General features: G+C 50.4%; 1 long non-coding RNA gene across 1 annotated transcript; it reads right to left on the reverse strand.

Annotated features, from left to right (window-relative positions):
• Positions 1–3,986: 3,986 nt before the first annotated feature.
• On the reverse strand, positions 3,987–7,601 carry LOC109277599 (uncharacterized). The gene is made up of 3 exons (XR_002085236.2): positions 7,208–7,601; positions 6,132–6,281; positions 3,987–4,233 (listed from the first exon to the last, which is right to left on the reverse strand). It is a non-coding gene; the product is annotated as an uncharacterized LOC109277599 (long non-coding RNA).
• Positions 7,602–14,575: the final 6,974 nt, after the last annotated feature.

The following is a 14,575-nucleotide window of genomic DNA, read 5'->3' on the forward strand; positions in this document are numbered from 1 at the left end:
GACCTGAGCTGAAACCAAGACTCAGATGCTTAACTGACTGAGCCACCCAGGTGCCCCGCTTGCTTTTTTTGTTTTTGTTTTTGTTTTAAATCTAGATTCTGGGTACACTTAACGCTGTATGTGCTTTGCTGTATGTATGTTACACCTGAACTGAAAGTTGTGTGTGCATCGAGGAGGAGGCACGTATTCAACGAACACATTTGGAGAATCAGAGAAGACTGTCTTCCAAAAAGAAAAATCCCGATGGCACAGGTTTGACCCCCTTCCCAAGCCCTGGAGTGGACGGTTTATGAGCAGCTCTGTTTAAATGATTCTTACACAGTCCCCCCCAGCTGTTTCTAAAGCTGTGAACAATAAGTCTACTGAGCAGTGATCTGATTGTGGAGAACACGTTGTCAGCCTCTATACAAACACACACACTCTCTCTGTCTCTCTCACACATACACACACACACCCCAAACAGAGATGTCACCGGGCCTGTGTTGAATTGAGTTTCCTGCCTTTGTGTTCTCCAGGCAGCCCTTTCGGAGGAGAGCGAACTAGAAACGGACACATGAAATGGACCCATAGGCCAGGTTGAGACTTAGGAAAACAAATGGCCCCTTTAATCTTCTGGAGGGGGGAGCAAATAATTGCCAAGTGCGACAATCAGCGTTTGCCTCTTTACGTTTTTTAAAGGAAAAGCTCAGCCTTAGCCCTCTGTCCTGAGTCCTCAACACGCGCACCAGCCCCATCTCAGCCCGGAGGGCCCTGGATTATTACCCGTCGGGCGCTTCGGGTCTTTACAAACAGCAGCACAGCCACGTGGGGTGCCCAAAGCAAAGGCTCCGGGGATTCCGTGTTTTCTTTAGCGCTTCCCTTTCAGGGAACCCCACGGAAGTTTCTGGAAGCAGGCAGGCCACAAGATGTGTCTGAGAGACCCCCAGTCTTCCTCCCAGAGGCCTCCTCAGGCATCAGCATTTGGGAAAAGCTGTGTGGATGTTTGCTGCAGCCTTCCCAGCTGGTCAGCATTTATAAAGCCGAGCACATCTGTTCTTCACTGCGAGCGTGGCGAAGGGGAGAGAGAAGAGAAACCCCAGACACGGGGATCGATCCCACCTAGTGCCAAGAGAAAACTGCTTCTAAGTCGGAGTCATGGGGAAGTGCTTCATTCCAGGGCAGAGAGTTCATCAAAATGCCCCTCTTGGCCACCTTCCTTCCCGCCCCCAGCCTCCCCCCTTTCTTCTCTCTCTCTTTTTACAAGTCTCCAGGTTCCAGCCCGTCTTGAGATTTATGATGTGTTTCGCTTTGCAAACACCCTAAGAGCGGATTTGGGTGACAAAGAGCGGAGGGGGTCTGCAGAGAGAGCCTGTTGGTTGGAAAAGAGAGTGTCAGGTATAATGAACACAGGATATTTTGCAGCATACGACAAGTTACAAATGCCCCCACGCGTGTGAAAAGCTCACAGCAACAGCCTCGGAGGCAGTTCACCCCCCCCCCCCGCCCCGCCCCCCTCCGTCACATGCACAGAGAGGCGTGACGTGCTTGCAAACGCAGGCAAAAGACCCACGGGCGTGCGGCAGCGTGTTCCTACACGAGCAGGCCCACACCAGTGTAGAAAACCGGAGACAGACTCAACCCCGTTTGCAACATCAGAGCCGGATGGGGCTACGCGCCCCACGACGCAGGCACCTCCCCGGGGCTCCTCCGAAAAGTTGAAAGGAACGGCCTTGGAGGGAGCGGATTCGCTTCGTCTTCTTGCGCTTTCCTGGCAACGCAAAGGTCCTCCGCCACGCAGTCCGGGGGCCCGCAGACCGCGCACCGTTCTGCTTCTTAATAAGACCCCCAGGCCTCATAACAAAGCAGAAACCTCCAGAAACGGCATCTCCCCGAGCTCGGAGCCCGGGCCTGGCCCCCGGGACCGTCTGGAGGCCTCTGTGCCTGCCTTCACAGCTGCTGCAGTAAAGTTTCCAAGGGGAACTTGGCACCTCCACAGTGTCACCGGAGACCCTGGCAGAAAGCGAGCGCAGGGATCGATGACCCGAGGCCACGTGACGGAGCAGGCCCTTGCCAGCCAGGACGGGGAATTACATGGGGGGCTCTCGGAGAGACCACATAAAAACTGGCCCCCAGCCTTCCATCCTTTTCTCTGAGATCTAAGTACAGATGGCTTGACATTCCTTCTGCATAGAGTTTCCTCAAAAGATTTGCCAGGAAGGAACATTTGGAAACTGCGTTTTAGGTATAATCCCGTCGGGGAGCCACTCTCGCCGGCTGGGTCTTGGGACCACAAAACGCTGCGCGACCCACGTGCACGCTCCACGGACCCCACGTTGGGGAACCTGGATTCTCCACCCGCATCGTGTATCCCGTGCTGACCATGGCTTTTTGGCAACACTCGTGTCTCTGATCGCACGTTAATTACTACGCAGACATACTTAACTGTGGGCACCGAGTTTCTGTGGCGGGGTCCTCTCGACACATGTTCACAATAAAAACACATTTTTTTTTCCCCCTTCCCCTGACCCCTAGGGGAAAAAAAAAAAAAAAAAAAAAAAAGGATGAACAGTTTTCAAGATGCCGTTTTAATGGCATGAAAACGGAGTGTTCACTCTGCTTTGGTTCTGTTTTCTTTTCTACTTTTATTAAGAAAAAGCCTTTAAACCAAACATTCCTGGCTCGTGCTTGCGCTTCGCTTTGGCTTTTACGCGGAGAGAGAGACAGATTAGATTAGATTAAAGACGGAGGGACGCCTCGTGCGAGCCATCCCATCTATAGGTAGTTGGGTCGATAGGGTGGGTGTGCACGCGCGCGTGTTTCTTCTCGTGGCTTTACTGACGGTCTTTTTACGGACGTGGTGTTCTGGTTTCTAGGAATGCATTTGTTCCTCCGGCTTCCTCCCTTCAAAAGTCTGCAGCCTTTGATTGTGGCCTGACTTTTAGGGGTCTGTGGCATTTGGAAGCAGGGGGGAAGGGGATAGTAAATCTTATTAATTCTACTCTTTAGCTTCTCCCAACTTCTCCAAACATTTTCCAAAAGCAGTAGCAATTTCCTCGCCGACTGTAGATGAAAGGGATTGTTTCAGAGACCCTCTCCCCCGCCCTGCCCCCCCCCCCCCCAGGGCCCCAGGTTTGTCCGATGATGTCATAGAGGTAACCAAGGTAACACGCTGTGACATCACAACCCAAAGGCTACTGACCTTGGCCTGGAATTCAAAGGAAAAGCAGCCCATAAACTTCTAAAGCAGGCAGGAGATAAATATCCTTAGTCATAAAAGAACAAACGAAGTTTGGGGTGGGGGGGGGGGGGTGCTGGGAAAAAAAAAATAGAACTTTTTTTTTTTTTGTTTTGTTTGAAAGAAATACAGTAAAACAGTCTGCCAAATATTCCAGGAAGTGCCAGTGGCCATTTTGATGATGTGAACTAGACTTTAAAACAGAGGAAAAATGAACACGGTGAGGAAGGGTTGTTTACAGTATTAGAAATCATTAGGCAAAGCTTCCCCCAACTCTCATCTGTACAGTGAGCCAGAGCAGAGTAGAACAATAAGCCAACATCCGTTTCTGAGTGGGGGTGGGGGTGGGGGTGGGGGTGGGGTGGAGATCAGCTACCAGAAAAAAAGGGAGAACTTCAGGGAAGGTATTTGTCAGAAAGGGAAAGTGTTCCAGGCCACAGGGTAGCCTGGACTGGATCCTGGAACAGAAAAATGGGTGAAATTTCAATGAAATCTGGAGTTTAGCTAATAGGAATGGACCAGTGGTGATTTCTGAGCTTTGAGCAATGTCCTGGCTGGTCACGGGAGACGAGAACGTTAGGGGCAGCTGGGTGGCTCTCTTGGTTGAGGGACCGACTTCGGCCCAGGTCACGATCTCGCGGTTCGTGGGTTCGAGCCCCGCGTCGGGCTCTGTGCTGACAGCTCGGAGCCTGCTTCGGATTCTGTGTCTCCCCCTCTCTCTGCCCCTCCCCTGCTCATGCTCTGTGTCTCTCTCTCTCTCTCTCTCAATAATAAATAAACGTTAAAAAAATTTTTTTAAATGAAAGATATCTTTATTTATTTTTTTAATGGGCCGTTGTGCATTGCGTGTCCTGGAAAGTCTTTTCATTTCTCGGGTCTGGAAATTCTGCTTGTCTCCAGGGGCTTGCAGCCATGTGCCCACGTGCTGGGTCGCTGTGGTGGGCGATGAGCTCGTGGCAAGCAGGTGGCTGGTTAGACACGCAGGAAGGAGGCAGAGGCCGGGAGTTACCTCTGGGCACCTTAAGAAAAGCAAAGGAAAGCAAAGGCAGTCTCCCGGGCCATCCCCGACTGTTCTTGTCCTCAGAACCTTGCGTGCGACACCTGGCCCCGATTTCACAGGAATGCTTTTTTCTCAAGACATCCAGAGGATAGGTTGATGACACAGCATGAGGGGCTGATCTCCAGACGCCCGTGGGGGTAGGAGGACAGCCCCGAAGTGGGAGAGGAGAGATCCTGTCCCTGCCTCCACACGGACTTGCCTAGGTATGGGGACAGCCAGTGCTGTCTGCCCCCCTGTTTTCCTTGCCTGCCAAATGGGGGTGTTGGACAACAGATCACATGGGCATATAGACTTCGTGTCAGATGCTGCTTTGGATCAACTGGCTGGGGCCCTCCTGAACCTGAGATCCGGGAGAAGGAGTGCTGTGATCCATTAGTCATGTCTGCCATGGATGTGGGAAGGGAAAGGGGAGGCATGTTGTCAGACCAGATCCCTGTATGCTTGGGCCCAGACTGCTTTTCCCAATAGGCTCTTGTGCCTTCACCAGTATCCGTGTGGGCCAGTACAAAGAACACAGACCCTGGAGTCAGCCAGCCGTGGCTTCCCACTCCAGCTTTCCTCCTTGTACTGGTGGTTGTGTGGCATTTGACATGTAGGACATTTGGGGTATCAAATCTGGCAAAAGGTGGCATTTGATATTTACAAGTAGGAACCACGGTGTAGGAGACAAGGTAACAGGCAACAAAACCAATGATGAAATAGAGTGTTTTCAGAGTACTGAACGGGGTGACCTGACTCACGCCTAAGGGGCAGGCAAAGAAGACTTCCTGGAGGAAGTGGCACTTAAGCCAGATTCTGCAGGATGAGCGGGTATTCTCCTGGGGAAGGGAGCAGGGAGAGATGGGGTTGGAATTTGGCTGGGCTCAGATCAGGTGGGGCCTGCTTGGCCTTGTTGGGGGGAATTTGGGCTTTTTTCTGAGGGTAATAGGGAGCCATTGAGGAATGTTTTGCGAGGGAGTCTCGGCAACAAAAATGTCTTTCTGCCTCAGAGCTACATTTGGGGTGAGGGTAAGACCGCAGGCCATTTGTGAATCCAAGTAAGGAATGACAGCTTGTAGTAGAAAGTGGAGCAGAGCAGGCAGACTGTTAAGTATTCGGGGGTTGGCTGGATGTGGGGGACTCCAGTTACCGAGCTCTCTGGACCTCATCATCATCATTTGTATGAAGTCGTTCGCCCCTACAGTCATTTGAGGTTTCAACGAGATGAGATGCTCACGGTGCTTACCATGGTATGCTGTAGGTGCTCGATAAATGCTAACCATATCCATTGCTTCCCAAAGAGTCCGGCAAGTCAACCAGGGATCCACAGATCCATTAGAAACAACGGTGAAATCGGGGGCACCTGGCTGGCTCAGTGGCTAAGCATCTGACTCCGGATTTCTGCCCAGGTTCTGATCTAACGGTTCGTGAGACTGAGCTCTGCGTCCAGCTCTGTGCTGTCAGCGTGGAGCCTGCTTGGGATTCTCTCTCTTCCTCTCTCTCTCTCTCTCTCTCTCTCTCTCTCTCTCTCTCTCTGCCCCTCCCCCACTCGCATGTGCACGGGCACGCTTTCTCTCTCAAAATAAAGAAATACACTTAAAGAAAATTGCTACAAAATGGTGAAATCAAGTTCCAGAGAGAGGGAAGGGATTGAGAGCCATTGAACAGCAAGTCAGTGGCATATTCAAGGTGTGACCCCAGCTTCTCCATTGTTCCTAATCCGGGGTCCCAATGCCACTCTCTTCCCCAGCCAGCCGGCCCTTCGGAGCTTCCTTGTGATCTGCGTTATTTGTTGTTAGAGGAACGTAAGGTCTCTGTGCTAAGTTGAATTGCATGTCCCTAGGAAAGATATGTTCAAGTGCTAACTAACCCAGATACCTGTGAATGTGATCTTCTTTGGAAGTAGGGTCTTTGCAGATGTAATCGAGTTAAGGCAAGGTCATACTGGGTTGGGGTGGGTCTTAATCCAACGACTGGTGTCCTTATAAGAAGAGAGAAAGGAACATAGGCACCCATAAGGAGAACACCCTGTGAAGCAAAGGGATACAGTTACAAGGCCAAGGAGGGCCAAGGATCGCCAGGAAGCACCAGAAGCTAAGAGAGAGGCATGGAATGGATTCTCCATCACAGCTTCCAAAAAGGAGCCAACCCCGATGAGACCTTGATTTCTGACTCCTTGTCTCCAGGACCGTGCGAGAAGAATACATTCCTGCCGTTCTGGGCCCCCAGTTTGTGGAACCTTGTTACAGAAGCCCAGGGACACAAACGTAGTTCCCTAAGGGGGTGTCTCACTCTCTGATAGCATCAGCTACTGCCAACGTATTGGACCTGGGCTCTAGAGGACATTGGGAAAGGAGGGCAGGGGCCTGGGGGCCCGGGAGGGGGTTGTATCACAGGTGCTCTTAGAGTTATCTTGACCATGGCATGGTTTTCCGAGTGTGTCCGTCAGCTGTCGGCAATGTCCAGCCCGTGGGATGACTGGATGGTCAACCTTGAAGGATGACCCATCAGAGAGAAATGCAGGTGGTGGAGGGAGGGGAAATGGGCCACTCGTGTACAGATGAGAGGTTGCCCCTGGCCCCTGGAAGGACACGGCAGGAAAGCGATAGGATGACCGTCAGGATAATAATCACAACAGCAAATCCAACTGTTGGCTTCCTCCTCCTTGGACCAAGCCACCTTCGCCTCCCACCTAGATGACTCAGTGGCCTAACACTCCTCCCTGTCCCCAACCTGGACGCACTCTTCACTAGCCTCTGTTTTGTTCTTATTCTATTTTTTGTAAAGTCCCTTTTATTGAGGTATAATGTATACACACCCACACGCACCCAGTTCAAGTGTGCGGTTCAACGAGTTGTGGTAAATGTATGCGTCCGTGTAACCACCGACACAATCAAGATACGGAACATGCATCATTGCAGAGCTCCCTCCCGCCCTTCCCGTCACCTGCCCACCTCCATCTATACAGTCAGGGCCCGGGCGACCGCTGATTTGCTGTCACTGTGGATGCGCTTGGTCACTTCTAGAGTTTCAGTTAGTGGCATCATCCAGTGTGAACTCCTTTATGTCTAGCTTCTTTTGGTCAGCATTGTGTTTTTGAGATCCATTCACATTGTCACATAGATTGATGGCGAGTTCCTTTTTTTGATGGTTGGCATTCCATTATATGGAAGGGCTGCGGTATATCCGTTGACCTGTGGATGGTGATTTGGGTCGTTCCCAGTTTTTGCCGATTGTGAATAATGCAGATACGAACATCCAAGTGTAAGACTTTGCAGGCGTATGATTTTTTCTTGGGTTGGTATCTGAGAGCGGAATTGCTGAGATGGATGGTTAAGTGTATGTATAAGTTTTTTTTTTTTTTTTAATTTTTTAAATTTATTTTTGAGACAGAGAGAGACAGAGCATGAATCGGGGAGGGTCAGAGATAGAGGGAGACACAGAATCGGAAGCAGGCTCCAGGCTCTGAGCCATCAGCCCAGAGCCCGACGCGGGGCTCGAACTCACGGACCGCGAGATCGTGACCTGAGCTGAAGTCGGACGCCCAACCGACTGAGCCACCCAGGCGCCCCTGTATGTGTAAGTTTTTAACCTAAGGTGAACGAAAAGAAAGACTAAGAAGAAACTAAGCCTAAGAGCTCCAACTGTGTAATTTCCAGAAGAAAGCACGCAGGGAAATCTTCATGACGTCGGTGTAGGCACAGATATCTTAGGACGCAAAAAGCATGTAAGCCGTAAAATACAAATAAATGATCAATGGGACTTCATCAAGACTGTAATTCTTCCACTCCTTGAAAGACCTTGTTGAGAAGTGTGATGTATGGAAGGGTTGAATCAGTATATCGTACCCCTGTAACTAATGTAACACTGTATGTTAAGTAACAGGAATTAAAATAAAAACTTAAAAAAATAATAAAAATGTCCCTGTGGTGACAAAGGACATGTATCCAGAATATTAAAAAAAATTTTTTTTAATGTTCATTTATTTTTGAGAGAGAGAGTGATGGAGCACAAGCAGGGGAGGGACAGAGAGAGAGAAAGAGAAGGAGACAGAATCCAAAGCAAGCTCCAGGCTCCGAGCTGTCAGCACAGAGCGCGACGTGGGGCTCGAACTCATAAACCTGGAGGTCACAACCTGAGCCGAAGTGGTACGCTTAACGGACTGAGCCACCCAGGTGCCCCCATATCCAGAATATTGAAAAAAGTCCCATCACTCACTAATAAGAAGGCAAAGGACCCAACTTAAAAATGGGCAAAAGATTTTAACAAGCACTCCTCAGAAGATATGTGAGCAGTCAAAAAGTCCCTTAGAAAGTACTCAACACCAAAAGTCATCGGGAAAATGAAAATCACAATGAGATACCACTATTCACCCCCCCCACGATGGCTAAAATTGAAAAGCATGACCAGTCCAAGGGCAGACAAAGACGTGGGGCAGCTGGAAGGCCCAAAACCTGCTGGTGGGAACACAGAATGGTGTGGCCACTTTGAAAGACTTTGGCTTCGAGAAGGAGTATACCCAACTCTTGGAGTATACTCTTGGAGTATACCCAGCCTGCCTGGCGTGCAGATTTACCCTGGGTGAGCCTCAGTTTCCTGCTCTATGGAATGGGGGAGATGATACCAAGGGCCATTCTGTAGCATTCTCCAATTCATTATGTGAGGAAACACGTTCAAAACAAGGCCCGCCCCCCCCCCCACCCCCCCACCCCATGGAGTGGGGGCCGCTGAGCATCCTTAGAATGAGTCCTCGGGGACCAGGTAAACTCATTCTTGGAGTGGAGGGAGGCGACTCACGCCAAGTCACCAGGAAAGAGCAAAGAGCTGTGTGTGTGTCCAGAATCCAGAGTTCTGCCCTTTCACTTCCGGAGACTTTGGGCAAATTACTTCTCAGTTGATGGAATCTGTAAACATGGAAAAGCCACTCTCTTTTACAGAGTTACGGGGACACGCGGATGGCGAGGGGTGTTGAAAGGCACCAGGCACGGCGCCGGCACTCAGGGGGTCTGGGAGCAGAGGAAGTGAGTGGAGTTGTGCTCTGCCTGATCTGTTGGAGTTTCTGAAACTGCCCACTTGGCTCCAGAAGAGAGAGATTCCCAGACGATTTAAGCGCCCGGGACATGCCTGAACTTGCAGGTGCCTTGTTGAATCCAAGGGGCCGTCGAGTTAAATGCGTTTGGGGAAAACGCCTCTGTGCATCTCGTAACCCTATCTGGACCGATGCAGGTTTCCTCCCCAGCCGAGGGAGGGGAACAGGAATCCTGGGCTTTTACGAGCCTCTGGGACCTCACCCACCCTTTATCTCATCTGCTGGTCACAATAGTCTGGGAGATAGCCCAGGCAGATGCTAATGTCCCCAAGATCCCCCGGAGAGATAGCTGCGGACTTCAAAAGGGACTGCATCTGACTGGTGGGCTGGAGGATGGGTGATTGCAACAAGCTTGCAAAGCCGCGAGGTCCCCTGGCCAGGGGACTGACAGGTCTTGGGCATTCATTCAGAGGAGCGATTGATCAGAGATGGCGATGGGGCCTTTTTGGCTTCGCACGGGTCTGCCAAGATGCTAAGTGAAGGAAGGGAAGTTGAACTCATGACAGATGATTGGGAAGGAAGTAAGGAAGCTGACGTTTACTGAGTTCCAGCTACGTACCGCAGGCCCCGCGGGGTAGGGCTCAAGATACCCATTTGACAGATGAAGAAATGGAGGCCTACAGCAGTGAAGTGTCCTGCGCCAGGGCCATCCAGCTGTTAAGAAGGCAGAGATTGGCCCCTGTAAGTGGTGACCTACCTTTCACTCCCAAGTTTCACTGAGTTGCATTTAACACCTACTCTGCGATTATACTTGGGCGGTGGGGGGTCCCGAACTCCCTGACCTCCTGTTTCCATCTCTGGGTACTCTTTCTTGACCTTGTTCTCTGGATTCCGGCCACCACCCACCCCCTCATTCCCTTCTTTGAATAAACCCTGTTCTCTCCTCCCCTGACAGCCTTTGCTTAGAAGACCCCTTCCTACCGAGTGCCTGCTTATCTTTCAGATTTCGCACATCTGGGGAAGTCCTCCCTGTTCTCCCAGACCCTAGGAAAAATTCAGATTTTTACTCCCGTGCCCATGACACGTCCTGTACTTCTCCACCACGAAACTCACTGCCCCGAAACATACCTGCGGCATCGTTAATGTTTGTGTGCCACGCTCGAAGACTCCAGCCCCACGAGGGTCGAGACCTCACCTGTCTCCTCCGGGGCTGCGTCCAAATACCGATGGAAAGGATGGGGAAGCTCGCGAGGGAGATCCGAGCCAAGCGAAAGGATCAGTGCACACCCAGATGAAGAGGAAGAGAGAAGAACCCAGAAGTCGGTAGCCTCCAAGAGGCCCTAGAAAGAGTCCTTCTCTTGCTGCCTGTCCCAGCTACAGCTACTCAGATTCCAGGCAAAGGTGAAGGGCCAGACATTCTCCAGGGCTCCCATTACGAAGCCAATATGTATTTTGTGTCCCATATGTTTATGGTTTTCCCTTTGAAGGCTGCCTGGAAAAGGCTAACAGTCATGGAAGTAACAAACACTTTGTCTTCTCTTCTCTTGCCAAAAGCAATCTTTAATCACCCCACCAAGTAATGGGCTCAGAATAGCATAATGGAAACAAAGTACTTAAAATACTTTCTTGGGTGGATAAACACAGCCGAGGGGGGAAAAAAAAAAACAAAAAAAACCAAGGCTGCCCAGCCCCAACATTTTCACCGTACACACAGCTTAGGAGACGTGGAAGGAAGAGAAGAAATCTTTCCCAAACAAATAGGTAATTGTAAATAGCCAGAACACAGATAGTTTTTCATGATAGCATGGTGGGCCGTCCGTCCTGAGGTCTATGTCTTAGTATTTGCTGAATTCGTACCCTGCCCTCCCCTCCCCCCCCCCCCCCCGCCCTCCCCTTTTAGCCCTGTCACCGAGTGACAAAAAGTAGGTCTGATGGGGGAGGGGGGGGGATTCTCAGAGTCTTTGAGCGAGGTCTTTCTCAAATCTCTTTAGATGTGGGAACATTCTGGGAAGGGGACGGGTGGCGTTGGATGGATGTCCTTTGTGAATCTGAATGGTTGCCTTGTGTTTAGAAGAGGGGCATCTTTGCCGATCGATGCCCACTTTGGCTAAAGCCAAAGCCGGGAAGACAGTGGCAAACCTGTCTGGGTTATGGAATCCAGGATGCAGACTCCTACTCCTGGGATGCCGAGTTAGGTATGAGAGGAAACGGATGTTCGTACTGTGAAAATTAGACTCTGAAGATTACCAGCTCCTCCAAGTAGCCTTCCTGGATTTCCCCAGTTGGAATCCATCTGTCTCTAGGAGACAAACAAGACAAGAACTAGGAGGCTTCTTCACCAAGTTGCTTCTTCTCTCTGTACTTTGGTTTTTCTCTCTGTAACGGGGAGATAAAAATACCTCCTTTGTGAGTTTCCCTTGACATAAGATTCAATAGTTGGTGGTCAAGTTTCTTGCTCAGAGCACTTCACCCAGTCCGTCTGGAAGTCAGAATTACCCAGGCATGTGCGAGGGTCCCTAAAAGTGGGTGGGGACAGGGGAGAGAGATGCGGATATGAAACTAGCATCTTTCCTCCGAGCTCTTGTGCCCTGGCCGCTGCGTTAGATCTCTTTATATACAATGTCTCTTGTGTTCCTCGTAATAACGGCATTTTCAAAGAGGTATAATTATCTCTGCTTTTCAGATGGGCCGACTAAGGTTCAGTGCGTTCAAATAACGTGGCCAGGGTTACACCGTACGTGATTGAACCCTGCAGGGAACTAGAACACTCCCCACCTCCCTCTTGGTCCCCTACTGTGGCGACAGTTGAGATGCCTCATGCTTCTTCTTCTTTTTTTTTTTTTTTTTTAATTTTTGAGAGAGAGACAGAGTGCGAGTGGGGAAGGGGCAGAGAGAGAGAGAGAGAGAGGGAGACACAGAATCCGAAGCGGGCTGCAGGCTCCGAGCTGACACAGAGCCTGTGGGGCTTGAACTCACGAACCTTGAGATCACGACCCGATCCGAAGTCGGACGCTCAACCCACTAAGCCACCCAGGCGCCCCTAGATGCCTCTTGCTTCTTGAATGCTCATTCACTGACTGATCATCTATGAATAATTGCAAACATTTTGACATTCCCCACCCCCCCCCATATATAGAACCTGATTGTCAGACATGAACTATTAAAAAAAATTTTTTTTTTTAACATTTATTCATTTTTGAAAGGCAGAGAGAGACAGAGCGCGGACAGGGGAGGGGCAGAGAGAGAAGGAGACACAGAATCGGAAGCAGGCTCCAGGCTCCGAACTGTCAGCACAGAGCCCCACGGCTGGGGTGGGGGGCTGGCTCGAAGTTTCATAGAGAGCCTGATGCTTGCAGATCTGCTGGTACTTGGGTCTTTATGTCTGCGGTTAGGGCAGCCCAGGTGATGGTCTGACATAGTCTTCTCCAGCCGGCTTCCTCTTCTAGACCCTCCTTGCCCTCGGGCAAGGTGGAAATGTTTTTGAGTTTTGGCCCCAAAAGAAGTGGGTTGGACTCTCCCAGTCTTGACATTTGTCACCGGATAAATCCCTTAATCTTCCTGAGCTACGGTTTTTCCCAGTCGCGAAGAGAGCAATTGTCTTCTTGGGAGGCCAAGAGGATGGAGGTAAATGGCTTAGCACAGGGCGGCTCCTCCGTTCGGCTGAGCTCTTACTGTCAGGGTCAACATCAGACTCGTTCGTTCAGGCATTTATTCAGCGTATACGGAGCGTTGCCTCCTTCCAGGTGCCATCATAGGTGCTGGCACACCCCAAGGAGCCGGGCAAAGGGCCTCCATTGCTTTGAGGAGGAATAGACAAGAAACGAGTGAATATTCTATCAGCGGGTGCCAGAAACCGGGACACCTAAAACAAGCAAGGGGCTAGAGATACTGGGAGGCAGGAAGTGCCGTCTTATTAAATTCTTTTTTCCTAAAATTTTTTGAGGTTTATTTTTTATTTTTGTGTGTGTGTGGTGTGTGAGACAGAGAGAGACAGAGAGAGAGAGAGAGAGAGAGAGAGAGAATCTGAAACAGGCTCCAGGCTCTGAGCTGTCAGCACAGAGCCGGACGTGGGGCTCGAACTCATGAACTGCGAGATCCTGACTTTAGCCGAAGTCGGACGCTCAACCGCCTGAGCCACCCAGGCACCCCAAACTGTCTTGCCTTTTTAAAAAGATTCCCTCTGGCTGCCAGGTGGGGAAAATACGTGCTGGGGGCCAAAAGACAGAAGGAGTAGACCAGCTGGGAGGGCCTCCTGCAGTTGTGTAAGCAAGAGTTTTGACCACAGCTTAAAGTCTCTGTGTACATTATTATCTCAGTTAACAAACATCTTCTGGCTCTTAGAAAACTCCCTTCCCCTGGGGTTGACCCATCCCTTCTTAAGGAAAGACAGGATTGATAGGTGTTCTTTCTTATTCCATCCCGCTTGGTCAAAGGTTCTCCAAATCTTCTCAGTTGCAAATTTGCAAACAGGAACTTTGTAAATGGATGCTGTCAGTTAAGGCACCTTGTCCTCAAAGCGTTAGGCGAAATGGGAAAGGTCGAGACAAAGATGAAAAGCTCTAAGTAGCTTTCGGATCGAGAGGACTGGGGTTGGGGCGGGGTGAGATGGAAAATACTCATCATAACAGCTCACGGATTTGAACACTTACTACCAAGGCAGACTCTGGCTTTCCACACCGTTTCTTACACGAGGCATGAATTATGAGCGTTCCCATTTTATAGAAGAGAGCTAGGATTTAAACCCACCGCATGTGCCTCAGAGCTGGCGCTCACCACCGTAGCTACACGAAGTCCTTTCCTTTGGAAAGGACGGATAGAATGGATGTGATTGAGCAAACTGATTTACTTTCCTTCCCAACAAGGTTGACCCCAGATTGGCCAATAGGTTTTTCCGAAATCACCGTTGAAAGGGATACCGTTCAAAATGGCGACATGAGCTCAAAGTGGGGCGCGGGGGTAGGGTGGCCAACTCATCCTGGTTCGCCTGGGACTTGGCCTGTTTTAGCACTGGAAGTTCCTGATGAATGGGGATGGCCAGTCATCCTACTCGTGGGAGGTGGTCAGCGTCCATGTGGAATGTTTCCATTTGTGATCTGGGTTGAGTGGTGGGTTCTCACAAGACCCTAGGAAGATGAATTTACCAGCCAAGGTGCTCTTTCAGTTCCTGCCCTGCTGAGCCTTAGAACAATCTGGATAAGATTCCCAGAGGAGCAAACCTAGCAACTTGCGCCGTTGGTCAGCTGGTATTTGAGGACACACTGGCAAATAAGGGTGCCTTTTTCTAGAAGGCCCA

This window comes from Panthera pardus, unplaced genomic scaffold, assembly GCF_024362965.1.
Source record: "Panthera pardus isolate Hobbes unplaced genomic scaffold, ASM2436296v1 HiC_scaffold_15, whole genome shotgun sequence".
NCBI classification, from domain to species: domain Eukaryota; kingdom Metazoa; phylum Chordata; class Mammalia; order Carnivora; family Felidae; genus Panthera; species Panthera pardus.